This window comes from Bidens hawaiensis, unplaced genomic scaffold (assembly GCF_021521415.1).
Source record: "Bidens hawaiensis isolate Kalapana, Puna unplaced genomic scaffold, B.hawaiensis_p1.1 tig00021498_1, whole genome shotgun sequence".
Taxonomy (NCBI): domain Eukaryota; kingdom Viridiplantae; phylum Streptophyta; class Magnoliopsida; order Asterales; family Asteraceae; genus Bidens; species Bidens hawaiensis.
The window spans coordinates 173,228-190,149 of record NW_027493335.1 but is presented as its reverse complement, the minus strand read 5'-3'; the positions used below and the strand labels follow the sequence as shown (position 1 = coordinate 190,149).

The following is a 16,922-nucleotide window of genomic DNA, read 5'->3' as shown; positions in this document are numbered from 1 at the left end:
ATTGTGTCCAGTTTTGTTGTAGTGGTTGAAATTTGCTATCGAATTTGTGCTTATGTGTTTTGTCAAATGTCATTTGGGCTTATATGTTTTTTCAATTATCATTTGAGAGATGCATACACGAACACTTATATTATTTTTTAAATCATTTTAATGTTATTTTTTAAAGTGTTACTTTAATTATTTAACGCAAGTAAACACAAAAAAAAAACAAAGAGCTTTTGTATACAAAGAAGTATTTAAAGATTTATGAGTTTTTCATTTTCATGTTGTATCATTTATTCATTGTATAACACGTTTACCTGAAAATCATGAAATTTTATTGTATCCAAATAACTGTTTTATAAAATATGGATTTATAAACATTTTTTTCTTTTTTCACATTTTATATTTTATGCTACCCGTGTAATACATGAAATTCCATAATACGAAATAAAACAATATAAATGGTAAAAGTAAATAGAAAGAAAAAAAATGTTTTGTCATGCTTTTACTCAAAAAGTGTATTGAGTTAATTTCTTTTATTTTACCCATGTTGAAGAGAAAAAAAAAATTGTTATTTTATGGAAGACTCGTTACAAGATACGTTACTTACAGTATATTATTCAAAGTTAATTGGTATATTGGCCCATTACAATTTTACTTTTCTAGGTGGTTTTTGTATGATACGAAGACATCCAAACATTTATCTGTCTTATTAGAATACATGCAATTAATAAGAAGCTACGAACATGAAGAGTATAAATAAATAAGTTGAATCTAGTCATTTATTTTATTTATGCATTATATATTATATGGGAAAAGATCCAATACAATAATGCCTTAATGTACAATACGTACGCGAATCCATTTTTTCAAGAATCGATCCATGAAATCACATCCAAACATCTCGAAATCGTCAATACATATCCAATCAATCATTGGTTCACCGAAAAAAACAGTTTTAGATGGTTAATCGATCAATTTCTCAATTTTTTCCACAAAGACCATTTTTGAGCGTTTAAGTTTTTGTGGGCGTTTTAGGTTTTTACCTTTGAGCGTCTCGCGTACCTACCTTACGTTAAGGCATTAGCGTACAGTAACTGCACTCTATATATTACAGTATAATTATAAATATAGTATTTATAAAAGAACATGGATATATCTTTAAACTTAATTTTTACACTCTACGAGAATTAAGCCCTTGACCTTCTATTTCACACTTTGCCAAAGTGAAAATGGCTAAAAGAACGGATATTGCATATCTTACTATTTTTTAAAAATAAAAATTATACCACAAACTAAATTCCATAATGGAAAAATGATATTTACTCTTGAAAAGAAGCAGGAGAGTACAAGATTGCTGCTGGTTTTGTATACCTAACTTAGCCTGAAAGAATATCAATAGTGCATAACAATGCTCATTCTTTCTATCTATAAATACCATGGCACACTTCAATAGTTCACACCCCAAAACTACCTAGCTATAGTTTTCCCTTCACAACCCAAAAGATATTCAAAATGGCTTCAAGGGCTTTGGCAACAACTGCTTTCCTACTTACTCTCAACCTTCTCTTCTTCACTCTTGTAAGCTCAACTTCTTGCCCACCACCACCAAAGATCCCTAAGCCACATAAACATCACCACCACCACCACCACAAAGCCACTTGCCCTAAAGACACCCTCAAGTTAGGTGTGTGTGCTAATGTTCTCAATGACTTGATTCACCTAGTTGTTGGTACACCAGCAACAACCCCTTGCTGCAGCCTCCTCGGTGACCTAGTCGATCTTGAGGCCGCAGTCTGTCTTTGCACCGCAATTAAAGCTAATGTGTTGGGTATCAACCTCAATGTGCCAGTTTCTTTGAGCTTGTTGCTTAATTACTGTGGAAAGAAGGTCCCAAAGGGCTTTCAATGTGCGTAGAGATCTACAATCGTTTTCATGGTTCTCGAAAGCTATATGTGTTTCGTTTTATCTCATTCTATATATGTTGGTGTGTTTCATCTTAGGTTTGAGTGTTGTAAACTTGTAATTTGCGAAACAATTCATTTGGAACGAAGGCGCTCGCCTTCTCTTGTACTAAAGATCTTGTCATAATGTGACTACAGTTTGTATTATTGTGATTCAGAAATAAAATTCCATATATATTACGAAATTGTGCATTTTGTGTATGATTCTTATGTTTAGTCTTATAATATTCATTTGCGGGTCCAAAGATGTGTCAATATACGTACCTTAATGGAGTAATATATTTATCACAACTTACATGTGGGTTTTGGTAAGTGGTGTAAATTGTGTTGCTTGAGGTTATATGATTTGTATTTATAATAAAAATAAAATTACATGATACAAAAATATGCATCGACTAACCAACTATACATCGATGAACAAACGAATAACAATTTAGTTTAAACTAAGCACTTGTCATTTAGTTTGAACTTTAGGCTTGTCTCCCTCAACTGAATAGGCACTAAACCAATACAAAACAAGTCGTGGAAATGTTCAAACATAGGACGCAGAAATAGATTTTATAGAAGATGTACGTTAGTTGAAGCTTGATAGGTTTAAACTTGGTGGATAACTGACTTGAAGAGACAAGTTAACAAATAAATAAAGACATGAAAGACACACTATGATATAAGAGTAAAGTGTCATTTTTGATATTATGGATTGGCAAATAATACAAATTTAGTCTAAAAAGTTTATTTTTTTTTGCATATGGATTATCCACATTTCTCAGTTATTGTCAATTACATCCAAATCACTAACCCCGTTAAATTTAATCGTTAAATCGGGGGTAGACATGTCTTTTCACTTTTTATTTATTATAGTACTTATTTCAGTGAACTGCGGTTTTCGTCTATGTGTTTGTCCAAATTTGCGGTTTTAGTCCAGTATTTTCCAATTTGCAATTTTCTTTCATATGGTTTCATTTCACTTGCAATTAAACATGAATTCACTAATCTCGTTAAGTCTGATCGTTAAACTCATCAGTGTTGCCTTCACGTGAGGGGCAATTTTGTTCCTTCTTTTTTTCCTTTTTCCCCAAATACACCTTAGCCCCTCACTTGAGTGGGCTTGGGAATTAGGACTAAGGTTTATTTGTGGAGAAAAATGACAAAACTGGTTGTCACGTGAGGGGCACGCAAATGGGGTAATGACCAGACTTAACGAGGTTAATAAATTCATGTTTAATTGCAAGTGAAATGAAACTACAAGAACGAAAATTGCAAATTTGAAACTATTGGACTAAAACCGCATATTTGGACAAACCACGAGAACGAAAACCGCAGTTCACTTGTATAAGTATTATAATAAAGAAAGAATGAAAAGACATGTCTACTACTGATTTAACGATTAAATTTAACAGTTGTAACATCTGAACTCTCGTACCGCTAGTATCATCTAATATACCCTTACCCACGAGGATCTCTCGAATTTGTTTTTGGTTGCTTGATTAGTTACTTCAAATGAGGCCACACGTCCCAGTACGTACTACCTCTACTCGAGCATATTTATGGAGTTCTTATCTCATCCACAATTATACCTAAAAATGTAGTAGTGTTCAGCTAATCGCTTATGTTTAAGAAAAATCTGGGTTTGATGAGACCCATACCCATGAATTCGGGTCAAATGCATGAGAAGTCTCCTTTTAAAAATCAAGCAAATCTGGTGACTCCAAAAAAAGGGGAGCTACCACATCGCGACACATAGGATTTTTATGTTTTCGTTTATATAGATTATAGATATATGGCTTTTATAATTGTGACAGTTACATAATACCACCATATATTCTCAAATGTATTATGTATAATTGTAAGTTCTAACATATTTTGTTTTGACAGTTTTGAACCAGAAAAAAATAGTTGAGTTGGTGATTTTTCGTTGCAAAACTGTTAATTTGTACCACAGATACTAATACGACATTTGATTTTTATTAACTAAGATGGTTAAAATGATAAGTGCTTTTATTTGGATACACCGATTATATACTCGTTTATTTTTCACTTCCTAAAAAGAATATGACAAGAGATAGCTCTCAAGTACTTCACATGTGAGGAGAGTTTTTGTCATTCATTATGAATCGTTATTTTCCAGTTCATTTTCAGACACTCTTAATCATTCTACATGACTACATCAACTTATTTACATTCTTTTTTTAAGATCTGTCATTTTCCGCCACTTTATGACATTCATCTTTAACCTTTAGTGAGTGGTAAAGTGGTAAGTCACTACAATTTATTTGCTAATATATAGTTGTCTCATGTTCAAATCCTCGTTCAATGGGCCGTTTTACAATCATAACCTCTTAAAGATCATATGATCAACACACACCCTATGATTTAATTGATCTTGTTGGTTAACAAGGCTTTGACATGTCCCATGAGTTTTGGGTTTGGAGTAACGAGTTATCATGATTATGATTATAGGAAATTCATATTAAGATTATTTAAATTTAAAACAAAGTGAATTAAATAGTGTTTCACCGATTTGTCATGACAAATACATATTGGAAACGAATTATAGTAAAAAAAATAATACAACTATGGGTCATGGATGGTATGCTTAGACCATGCGTACGGGAGGCTTTATGGAGGTATTATGGGGTCATAAAGCCTGGGAACACCGCCCCCCAGGCTTTATGGAGGTGTTTTGGCTAAGGTTTTTTGGGTGGCGTTTTGTATAAAACGCTGGTGAAAGGCACACAAATTAAAAAAAAACAAATAAACAAAGTTATGGAAAATCATGGAGGCTTTATGACTACGTACACCCTATTTTTGTAAAAAGTCATAACTTTGACCGGGCGTCACATGAAACATAATGACTGAGGATGAGGCTTTATAACTACTGATGGTCTTAGCATCAATCAATTAACCATGTTAAAAATGGAAATCAACTGTCCATGTGAACATATATATGTTATGGTCAAATTTGAGAAAATGATTAAAGGCACGTCACCTGTTTCACAGAATGATAAAAACAGGTTTTTTTTTTTATTTTTTATCTTTTTATTTTGAGATGTTTGGTTTACTAATAATGTCGTCTTGGGTTGTGAACAAATAATGAGATTTGTGTTTTAATGATTGTGACAAAATGCATCTGTTTTGTAGCATAAATCACCGCAAGAACACCCGATGGCAATTAAAATGATCAAAACTGATTAGCTATATGTTAATATTTTAGATTTTAAAAATAGAATGAGTTGAATTTAGCTTTAGTGTTATCATGTATATAAATTTAAATGATTTTTTTCTTCGTTCAAATAATTAAGGTGATAAGACTTAAGAGTACAATATCTACATTAATTTATTAATTATATATCAAATACGATATGTGCGATGATGAAACGAGAACTTTTATATTCTCAATAATTACTTTATGTAAAAGCTAGTATGAAAACTTTAAATAACAAATAGAAATGCCCATGTTAAACAATAAAGCATATTATTATTGTTATAGCTAGAGAGAACCATAATATGCATATTTATTGTTCCAAAACGTGTTGTTCCGGACACGCAAACCGGATCACGTCAGACCGTCCCAGGCCCATCACGTGAGAGTTAAATCAGCCTCACTTAGCGGCAAGGCGATTGACGCTTAAGATCAGTTTAGATTCGAGCAGCCCTAGGCTGGATGTCATCTTGAGAATACTTCGATCAAGTCGAACAAAATGCAAATCTTCAAGCTATTTGGGACAAAATGAACAATATTACTTGTATTCGAGAGGAGTTATAAATGGTAAATGCCAGTGTTCATGTTTTGTTAATATTAGTGAGACAAACTTCATCAAGAAGGATGAGTGACATACTTAATATAAATAAATCTCACATCATTTGTTATGTCCTAAAAAGAGATACCATGACATAAGAAATATTTAGTCTCAAATTTCACTAACGCTTTTTAAACACATTAACTATATATATATGGATGAGAAAATAAATTCACACTTAATCGTACTTAAGCGGAAGCAACCATGCAGAGTGGAATATCGCATGTGCTTGGATCGGTAACTTTGGTGCAATTAGCAATATAATTAACCAATTTAACAAGCTGGTGACCACGATTAATGCGAGATATTTTGTATTTTCTATTTACTTGATCGGTAACTTCAACAGATTGTCATATCACCTTAAATACTTAAATTTTCTCTGTTAATTTTTGTCTACTAACTTCAAGATATTTTAAATACGTAGTTATGTTTACTTTTTTTCAAAATTCCGATATGAATTTTATTTAAAATAGAGTTGTATTAAAAATAAAGTATTTTTAGCATCGTAAACGACTTCCGCATGCTGTTTGATCAGTAACTTCAGCATGATACGTACTTCGACTGCTCAATGATGATTACTACTAGATATTCACTTTTTCTCTGTATTTTACGTTTATGCTATCTAAGTTTGATGGAATATAACTACGCACTTCTAGTATCCGACAATGATTTTAACTTGTATGCTTACTTTGTTTCGTATCTTACTTTTATGCTTGTAAATATTTTTAATTTTTATGTAATTACTTTAAAATTGTTAGCATTATAAATGTAAATACGTATTGTGTAATAACAATAAAACACATGCAAGTAGTAATTTAAAATCTTTAAATATACAGCTTTTGTCACCGTTGTCATTGCATTCAACTAAACTCTTGACACGATAATATGCTTCTAAATCGAGTTGGCTTCGAATGGTGACAAAAACGACATGTCATTATTATATTATATATAATATAAAATATAATAAAATCATGCTAGTCATTCTATTTTTTTTATTATTAATAAGTAAACCCGTGACTCTAAGAACCTTCAATAATGCGGAGTGTTTAGCGTTTCCTTTGATTTTATCTATTTGATTTGGTAGGATACGGCCATAGTGCCATTTGCAAACTTGGTTTTTTCTACTTTTATTTATTTATTTGGAAGTTTTTGTAACTGTATTTTAAATTTGCATGTAATTAACTAACCTTCAAATGTAATATTTCAATTTTGACATTATTTTGGTCCTCATATTTTTAATTGATTAATAAGGAAATAAATTGATTATTAGGAAAATAATTAAATGCAGTGTGTTAAACGGGGGAAAGCCCAAGCCAAACTTTGAAGCCAGCGTGTGCCCGGTTAAGACAACATGGTCTGACCAGAGTGGGACATCGATGCTCCCCATATTTAGAGAGTACGGTACCCTAAATAAAAAAAGTCGACGTTTTCTAATAATAAAAAAAAGTTTACAGTTGTCTTATATTTCTCTCTCTCTCTCTCTCTCTCACTTTACCCAATTTTTATCGTTTCTATTTTGTGAACACTTTTTATAAATATTTTAAAAAAATAAGTTAAATTATCCGAATAGAGCATATAAGAATGTGAATTGGTTACTATTTAGTGATTATTGTCATTTTTTTTTCCTGAAATTATATCACTGTTGTCTATACTTCCAAGTTAAATTAATTTATCATAACATAATTAAGATTTGTATATGTTCATTTAAATCACTTACTTTAAAAAATTAAATATTTATTCAAAGAAATCAGAATATTGAAATTGAGTGAATTTACTATAACAAAACTTTGAGTAACTTTAATAACACGGCTGTAAAACTTTTAATAATATAAATATCATATTTACTACATTGCTATTTTAGATCAAAATACTATTTACTTTAGTAACGGGTTACATGCAACCAAAGTAGTTTGAAAAATATACGTGTTTCATGAAACTATTTACACATATTCGAGTTTACACAGGCCCACCGCGATATGAAATCAAGGATAGATCGATAAGCATCATGATTTGCGGATTTTATGCGTCGTTTTTTTATGAAGTTCCCTTTGTTTTGTTCCTAAGTACGCCGGTAGGAATGCAAGACTTTGTTTTGGAGGTGGGGTAATCAAGAAGCAAGTTGGTTGATTTTTAAAACCAGCGTTTGTACAAAGTTAGTTTACTCTTGTCAAGTCTACTTGTTTTATTATTATTATGTATCTTTGTGAAAAATAAAACGAATGAATTATAGCTTAAAAGGATAGAATGTATGATAGTAACTTTTATAATTAATAAAGAAGTTTGGCTGCAATTGCTAATTTGCTATTGATTTGTAAAAACTAAAAACTCATACCGTATATTGATTATTTGCCAAAGAAAGCATAAAATGGTATGAGCTGATGGTTAGGGCTTGACATTATAAGTCTTAGGCTCGAAACCTGACTAAAGGGGCTTGCGTTGTCCGGGAATTTGGATTGAACCCGATACCTATTGTCTAGGAGCTGGTTTGCACCTCTAACGTGTGGACTAGCCCAAAATAACATATTAATTACTTTCTTTTAAGTGTAAATTAAGGTTAAAGACTTCTAGCAAATGTCACATTTGTGTCTTAGATTTAATTTAGGGGCTTAGTTTCTCTTATATAGTTTAGGTGGATTTCGCATGGGCATTTGCAATCGCCGTTTCGGTCGTAAATCGGTTGCGAATTCCCTTTTGTGACCGGTTTTGGCGATCGATTATACCTTGGTCGGGATTTATTTTGCAAACGAAAAAATTGTTGCGACTAAAGTTTCGGTATTGAAAATATAGCGACCGAATTTGCGACTGCATCTTAATTGCGATCGGTTTTGTGTCCGAACCTCTAGGGTATGTTTGGTTGAAAGGAATTGAATGAATGGGGAATGGAACGGGGGAAGGAATGAAATGGATCATTACCATTCCTTTGTGTTGTTTGGTTAACATATGAGAATGAAATGAATAATTGCTTTATGATGTTTGGTATCCAAAAAAAAATTTAGGAATGAAATAGAAATAATAAAAATATGTCTATCCCAAGATATAAAGTTTTTTTACAAAAAACAAAAAAAAAATTGAAATGCGACGGTGGTGGTAGCTCTGGAGATGAAAATGCTGGCGGCGGTGGTGGTGGCAGTCAGGCTGCGGGGGCGGTGGTGGTGGTCAAGCGGTTGTAGCATTAGTAGTGATGGTGGTGGTAGGGTGGCGATAACGGTGGTGGTGGACTTGCAACGATAGTGGTGGTGACAGTGGTGGTCAAGCGATGGTAGCATTAGTAGTGATGGCGGTGGTAGGGTGGCGATGACGGTGGTGGTGGACTGGCAACGATAGTGGTGGTAGCGATATGGTCGGGTGGCGACGGTGACAATGGTTGTCATGGTTATGGCGACGTTGGTGGCCGTGGTAGCTTTGGTGGTAAGGTGGTGGTGGTGGAGGTGGTTATGGCGACTGTGGCGGTCAGGTGGTGGTGGCGGCGACGGTGGTGGCGGCAGAGGTGGTGGTGGTGACGGTGGTGATGGCAGTCAGATGATGGTGGTGGCTATAATAGTGGTGGTGGTGGTGGTGGTGGTGGCGGTGGTTGTTGTTAGGTGATGGTGTTGTTGAGAAAGTAGGACCTGATGATGTTGTTGAGAAAGTAGGTTGAAGGAGCAATGTAATGAAAAAAAGAAGGGGGGTGGGAATGAATGATTTTGATAGAATGAGATTCCATGTGTAATGGATGATTCCATTCCATTGAGCAACCAAACACCTCTTATTTCATTCCTACGTAATGAATCATTCCATTCCGCATGTCATTCCTGCATAAGAAACGCTACCTTAGAGACAGAGATTGCAAGCGAACTTTTAGCAACCAATTTTGCGACTGAAAATTTTACAACCGATTTTTCAACTGAAATGTTAGCGACTGCGATTGAACTTTTCGCGACTGAATTGTTTACCGATTTCATCTCTTTGTGACCAACTTTGGGTCTGAAATTGCAACCGAATTTCTTTATATTTGGGTCTTTACAATGTTTTTGTAACTGAGTTTTTGTTCATTACAACCGATTTTGATAACCGTTTTGCAACCAACCAATTTCGGTCGGAAAATTTGCGACGGATATTGCGACTGAATTAATTTATATTTTATTAGTTGCAAACATAATAAATTCGACCGATTAGCGATCGAAAGAGTTCAATCGCTAATTTTGCAACTGATTTTGTTAGTCGCAAATTTTGCGACTGATTTGTACTTGGTCGCTAATTTGAGACTGGTTTAGTTTCGGTCACAAATACAATCGCTAATTTTTCGACCATTTTAGTCGGTCACAAATTCCGGTCGCTTTTGCCCATTTGTGTAGTAGTGTTGCTCTTTTGTTTGTATGTCTATTTGGTGTACTTGTATTTTACTTCACACATTTCTAATCCCTGCTAATAACTTTTGCTATCTGTGAGATTTAGTGAATAACATTCTTGTTGTAATAACATTGTTGTTGTAAGTGAAAATTATTCATATGATATAACAAAATCTATGAACTTTTGTCATTTAATTTTCAATTCTCTAATCTATTCTACCTTGTTTTATTGCGAACTTCGATCAATGTCAAGTTATGATCCTTTTACCTTGTTTTTTTTTCAGCCTACATTTTAGTTTTTTGAAAGTTTTCTATTAGCTTTTAAGTGTAACAAAAACAACATAAACTTTCAAATCAGTAAAAAAAAACCTTGAAAGTTTCACATCCAAAATTAAATAAATTAATTAATTGCAATTCCAATCAAATACTTCTTCCAAATATAATCGAAACACTACTATTTAGTATTACTTCATGAATGGTATATGTATTTTCATTTCACAATATTTTAGTGTACTAATCACGTGAAAATAACGTTAAAAGTGGTACGCCCTGCTTGCGGTGCGCACATATAATGTATATATGTGTGAACCCTTGGGTGGGCAAAAGTAAAATTGCACTAATTTTGACGTTATTTTACTAATCACGTGAAAATAACGTTAAAAGTGGCGGAAGGTTAATCAGGCATCATGTGGTGGCGTTGATAGCCGAAAGAAATGGCACATGCACCAATCAGCCGGTGTCCCGATGATTGAGTGTTATGTGTCTTATGTCCAAGGCTTGATTCAAAACTACTATCGAGTCGGGGGTCTCACCGGAAGCAGCCTCTCTATCCCTATGGGATAGAGGTAAGGCTGTCTACATCTTACCCTCCTCAGACCCTACCATAGCATTGCTATTGGTGGGATATACTGAGTACGATAATGATGATGATGATGATTTAGTGTATATTGGTTGTGTTTTAGGCTTTAGCTCACAATTTAGATATCATGTTTGTATGTTCTTCAATGCGTGTCATGATATTTCATGTTACATTTTAGTTCATAATGTTTTTCATGAATTAAAATTTGATTCTAAGTATTACCAAATTTAAATCATTTTACCCTTTTGAAATACTCTAAATATTTTAAATTAAAACGTTGTTAGCAAAAATAACTCTCTTATAATCTTGACCAATCGCTCTATTAATTGGTAAATTATATGTGACCTCCCACCGTTCATAACATCCCTTGCTTCTTGATACGAACGGCTTGAGAAACTAAAAACAGCTATTGTCATCGATACCAGATTAAACCAAAAGCAAATAAACTCAAGAATGGAGCACCTTTGAGAGTAAGACATTGTAAAGTGTCTATGTAGCGATTGAACAAACGGTATTATTTAATACTGTTCATGGTTCAAAATTTTTAATATTTTTTTAAGTGGTTGTGATATGAGGAAAAAGAAAAGATAATGATAAATATATAAAAAGTATTATTTAATTGAAATAAGAAATTTGTGATTTTTAGTATAATTATAAAAATGAAGATGAAGAATGGATTGAGAATGCTTTAAATTTTAGTCAATCAACTTTAGTTTAACATTTTTAGGTTTTGGATTTTCAATAATAAAATTTTAACTCTTTTAACTTAAAATTTATTTTTTTTGTCTTTCAACTTTTGTAATAAAACTTTTTTTTATTTCATATTTGCCACATAACTTTTACAAAAACTTTTTATACTTTGATCACAAAAGTTTAAGACTTTTAACTTTGGTCACAAAGCTTCAACATGACGAATCAAACTGATGCCGACCGACTTCCAGCCGCTATATATGTGTTGTAGCTTTCGAACATATAGTGTGTTTAACGAGGTTTACCGCAATGAACGGCTTAAAATACTTATTACAATTAATTAAAAGAAATGTAAAAATGAAATAAAAGTAATTGTTTAGTAATAGTTTTGGTGATTTTTAATTTAACATTGGGTGGAGTTCTCAACTTCTCATAACACATACATGTACACGTGTGTGTGTTTATTATATTTTATCTTGTTTTGGGAAATAGAAACGACATGTACATACCTGTAAACAAAATCGTTTTCAAACTATATGAGCCACCAACTTGCATGCGAGTAGTAATAGGCTGAAGACAGAGAACCACATGGAGTAAGGGTTACCACATAATGTAGTTAGCAAAAATGTCTAAAAAAATTATTGAGTTTTTCAGGGGTAGATTATTTATACTAATTAAAAAGTTGAATAATTACTTTTACAAGCTTTAATCATATATCTTTAACGGTCTCATTTTAGTCTTCTCTTGTAGTGTAAATAATTAAAAAAATTAAAAAACTGAACAGTTATTAAATTTGCGTACAAGTCAAACTATAGTATTATAGGGTTATTATTGAATTTTAACACACTTAACTTTTATTTGTTGGTCATGATTAATTCTATCTTAAGAAATGTTCATAGGCAGTCCCAGACTCCCAGTAAGTCCCAATATTGAACGTATTTCTCTCCAACAATTCCATACTGACTGAATATTAATCCCGTTAACTTTATGATGATGTGGAAAATACGTATGTGAATCGCTGGAGGATAATACGTTCAAAGTTGGAACTATTTGTAACCATTTATTATATCATGTATTTATTTCGTTTTATGTTCATAGTAAATTATAAAAATCGGAGGGGCCGGTAAAACATGACTAAAACCAATTCACATTCTACAGTTTACAAACAAAATGGTTTGCTGGAATTAGTAGCTAATGAAGTAGAAAGAAATATAAAAAAAAATAAAAAAAAGGATATGATGAACATGAACCCACCAAATCTGTCTTAGATGAGTGAAAGAAATGGTCCTCACGCGGAAATCAGAGTTTATGGTGTGTAGCACCCCGTGTTCTTTGGGTCGAATACCGTTGACGTTGGAATATTATAATTTATAAACAATAGAAAGGTGATAGCACCATATCTTGTGGTGATCAGGCCAAGATGATAACAAGTTAAAATCTTCTTACAAAGTTGAAATATAGTAAGTAGCAAGTGGTAGGAGATGAAAGTAACGTATCATTATTTGATTGATTATATCCAATGTATTTGGTTTTGTCAATCCTTACACACTAGTAAGAGTTTTTTTAGGGTATTGTTTGGTCTTTGTCCTGATAGATGATACGAAAATGCGTGTTTTACGGAAGAGACAAAGAACACTCTACACTTAACAAAGGAGTTATGCATGTTTGTGCTCAATAAGTTTTACGTCTCGTGAGATTAATTGGGCATATGTTTTCTACATCAAGATGGAACAACTATTCAACTAGTTTATATTTTGATTTCATGTCTTGAACCAATGAAGAGTGTAAGCATCAAGCTACCTTTTATAAATTTTGATAAGAATTACCGAATCACGAAAATTAATTGGGACTGATTTATAATGCACACTTTAATTTATAAGTTTAATGATTTGACTTATGTCAGAATAGATTGTTGAACTCAACAAAATTACAATAAAGTCACAGGTAAATATGCAACAAGCTGCGTCACAACTCCCTTTTGAATAGCAAATCTGATTCTACTAAACACGCACCTTTGGGATTTAGGGGCTGAAATTCTACTATTCACGACCCGCTGAACCCTGGTAAAAAATTACTACTCAAATTAAAGATTAAACATGTTTCAACAATATGCCTTATTCTTTGTTCTGCATATGGATTCACCAGATGTTTTGGGCTTATACATTTTGGGCTCTCATGAACTCTTGGATTGTGGCATGATCTGTGACATCTGACCCGATCCGACCCGACCCAGGTACCCGTTTCTCTTACCCGAACTCTTTCTTTTATGATTTAATATTTATTTATACTTATACTTTATTTTTAATAATAATAATATACTTTTCCTTCGCGCCTCTTTCTCTCTCTTTCTTTCCGCCGTCCCGTCCCTCTCCTTCTCTCTTTCCGCCTTCTTTTCCCTCTTGTCGCCGTCCCGCCCTTACGCCTTGTTTCCCTCTTTTTCTTCTAACTCTTTGCTTGTCCTTTGGTTCTTCCCGCCTAAGGTTGTCTGCGCAGCTCCACGCGCCAGACCCCTTACAAGGAATCCTGCGTGAAGACCACCTGTTTCAGCGATACGCGAGACGAACTCTTCTCGCAGCGCGTTAAGAATTGTAATTCTTCTCGCAGTGCGCGAAGGACGGGAGTTCTTCCCGCGACGCGCTAAGGATTTGTAGTTCTTCTCGCAGCGCGCTAAGAATCGTAGTTCATCCCTCGACGCGCGAAGAATTATAGTTCTTCCCGCGGCGCGCTAGGAATTTTAGTTCCTCCCGCGGCGCGCTAAGAAATGTGACTCTTCCCGCGGCGCGCTTAGAAATGGTAGTTCTTTCCGCGACGCGTTAAGGTTAGTTCTGTCTGCCTTCGCGCTCGCGCTCTCTTGACCTTCTGTGTCAGCCTTCTCGCGTTAAACCCTTTGAGTTTTCTTCTGTTTAAGCTAGCCGTTGCTTTTGAGTTGTCTTATCTTTTGAGCTTTTGACCTAATCTGCTTTATGTCTGAAAAGTTACTTTCGGCGCAGCATGCGCACCAACCCCATTGGTTGACAGATAAAGTGACTGACATAATCTTTTGAGATCTGCTTTTGCCATGCTTGACCTGTACCTTTATCTACCCGCCCATGCTTTTTTTTACTGTTCCCTGACAGCTTTATCTTGCCTCTGCAGCTGCCATATCTTTCCATATCTTTTGCTTTTGGATTCTTATGCTTTTTGATATCTTTTGCTTGATCCTGTTAAAGATCCTTTCCCCTTTTCTAGGGATTATGTCTCCTAGGGTTTTCCTATAAATAATAATAATATTTTCATAACACATCACACACAAACACTTAATCTCTCCTGTTCTCTTGCTCCTTGCTCTCTCTGCCGTCTCCCTCTCTGCCTCCGTCTTCCTCCCTGTTCTGCCCTGCTTTTCCGGTAATATATATTATTTATAATAATTTACTTATTAATTATGCTAACTTATAATCAAGGCTTAAAACAGATCGTTAAAACAATAATCTTTAATTATAGGTTAACTTGTGCTTGTTTAAAGTTGGTTCTTGCTTTATCTTACACCGCATCGTTTATCATGTGAGTAATCTCGTACCTAATCCCTTTTTGCTTTTAATGTTTTGGGATGTTCATGTGTTCATACAAACTTAGAGTCTTAAACTTGTTTATGAACTTTAGTCGCGCAGTATCCCATGTGTTGAGGACGTAGACTTGGCTGTTTATTTGTATGTGTGGATCATTAACCGTCTTGTCGGTCTATTCCGCAGTTTTCATGGTACCATTAGATGAACACGGGAGAACTATCGTTTATGATTTTCTCTTTTGTATACACATGCACAGTTTGTCTTGTTTGTGAGCTCAATTGTGAGCACTGGCAGTCTTATGAATCTTAGAGTTGGTCCCGATCAGATTACACCCTTGTTGAAAACCAGACATACACATGTTGCGCGCAGATTTATTGTTATCTATGTACTGTATTAAACTTGATTTCTCACCAACACGCAAGTGTTTAACGTTTATTTTAACACATGTTCAGGTTTGCAGTAGCTGTTCTGGAGCTTGTGGACACATAGGAAGTTTTCTTTATTTTGGACCTAGATTAAAATGTATCAAGACAAGTTTTTGCTGTTCGAATATTATGATTTATAATATATTGATTTATGATGATTTATGTTATCTACTTTTACCCTGTGCTTACGCGAATGAATGTATTTATTAAATATTGACACCCAATAGTGTCACGAGTAATGAAACAATATGTGGCGCCCCGACGTATAATCCGCCTTTGGTCGGGGTGTTACAGATTGGTATCAGAGCTCGTTGACTTTAGGATAGGTGGTTAGACGTAACGGCCTAGAATACCTAAGAGTCCCTTCTCGCGCATGAGAGAAATCTCATGTTTGCGCGCTTATTGTTAATTACTCGTTATTTATGAGTATGCTCGCGCTTGCGCAGTATATGATTTTATGTTTTATTTCGCGATATTTCGATTTTTGTTGAATTTCGATTTTTATTGATTTTACTTACATATTCGTTTGTGGGATTTGAAAATCCGAAAAGTCATGGTGATACATGAATAGTTGATTTTCAATTTCCATTTACGATTATGTTCTGAGGTTGGAGACTTGAAAAGTCATGGTGATAAATGAATTGTCAACCTCCAATACTCATTTTCTTGTATATTTTATATTGAAGATTGGAAAGTCATGGTGATACATGAATCGTCAATCTCCAATACTCGTTTACTCGTATATTTTAAATTGGAAATTCGGAAAGTCATGGTGATACATGAATTGTCGATTCTTGATTCGATTTTGTTACCTTTATTAAGTCTGCATTTAGGATCATTTATTTTACTTTAACTTTTGACTGTAACTGACTCTGTGAAACCAAGCTTTATAAGATTAAAACTTCGCGCTAATACCAAGATATTAACTAAAATTAAAATTTTTATAGAATGCCTCCGCTATCTCGCCGATTTCAGAGAAGAGAAGCCTCGCGCATGCGTAGACAGCAACGTTCCCAGGAAATGGCCGCCGCGATAGCCCAAGCCTTGAGCCAAAACAATACCAACACCTCTGGTTATAACATTAAGTCCTTTAACGCGGGTAACCCTCCAAAGTTCACAGGTCTTGAAGGAGCCACCGTGATGCTCCAATGGCTCGAGAAGATAGAAAACACTTTCCTCCACACCCAATGCCCCTCAGACAGACGAACCCTATATGCTTCCAGTGTCCTGGAATCTAGAGCGCTTACATGGTGGAATGGAGTAGCTCATGCGCGTGGCGCAGAAGCTGCTTCCAGCATGCTCTGGGAGGAATTTAAGGAAATTCTGACG

The 16,922-nt window shown here is 34.3% G+C and overlaps 1 pseudogene; it reads left to right on the top strand.

The window, feature by feature from the left end:
• The first annotated feature begins 1,468 nt into the window (after positions 1-1,468).
• Positions 1,469-2,131, top strand: LOC143563561 (putative lipid-binding protein AIR1 pseudogene; annotated as a pseudogene).
• Positions 2,132-16,922: the final 14,791 nt, after the last annotated feature.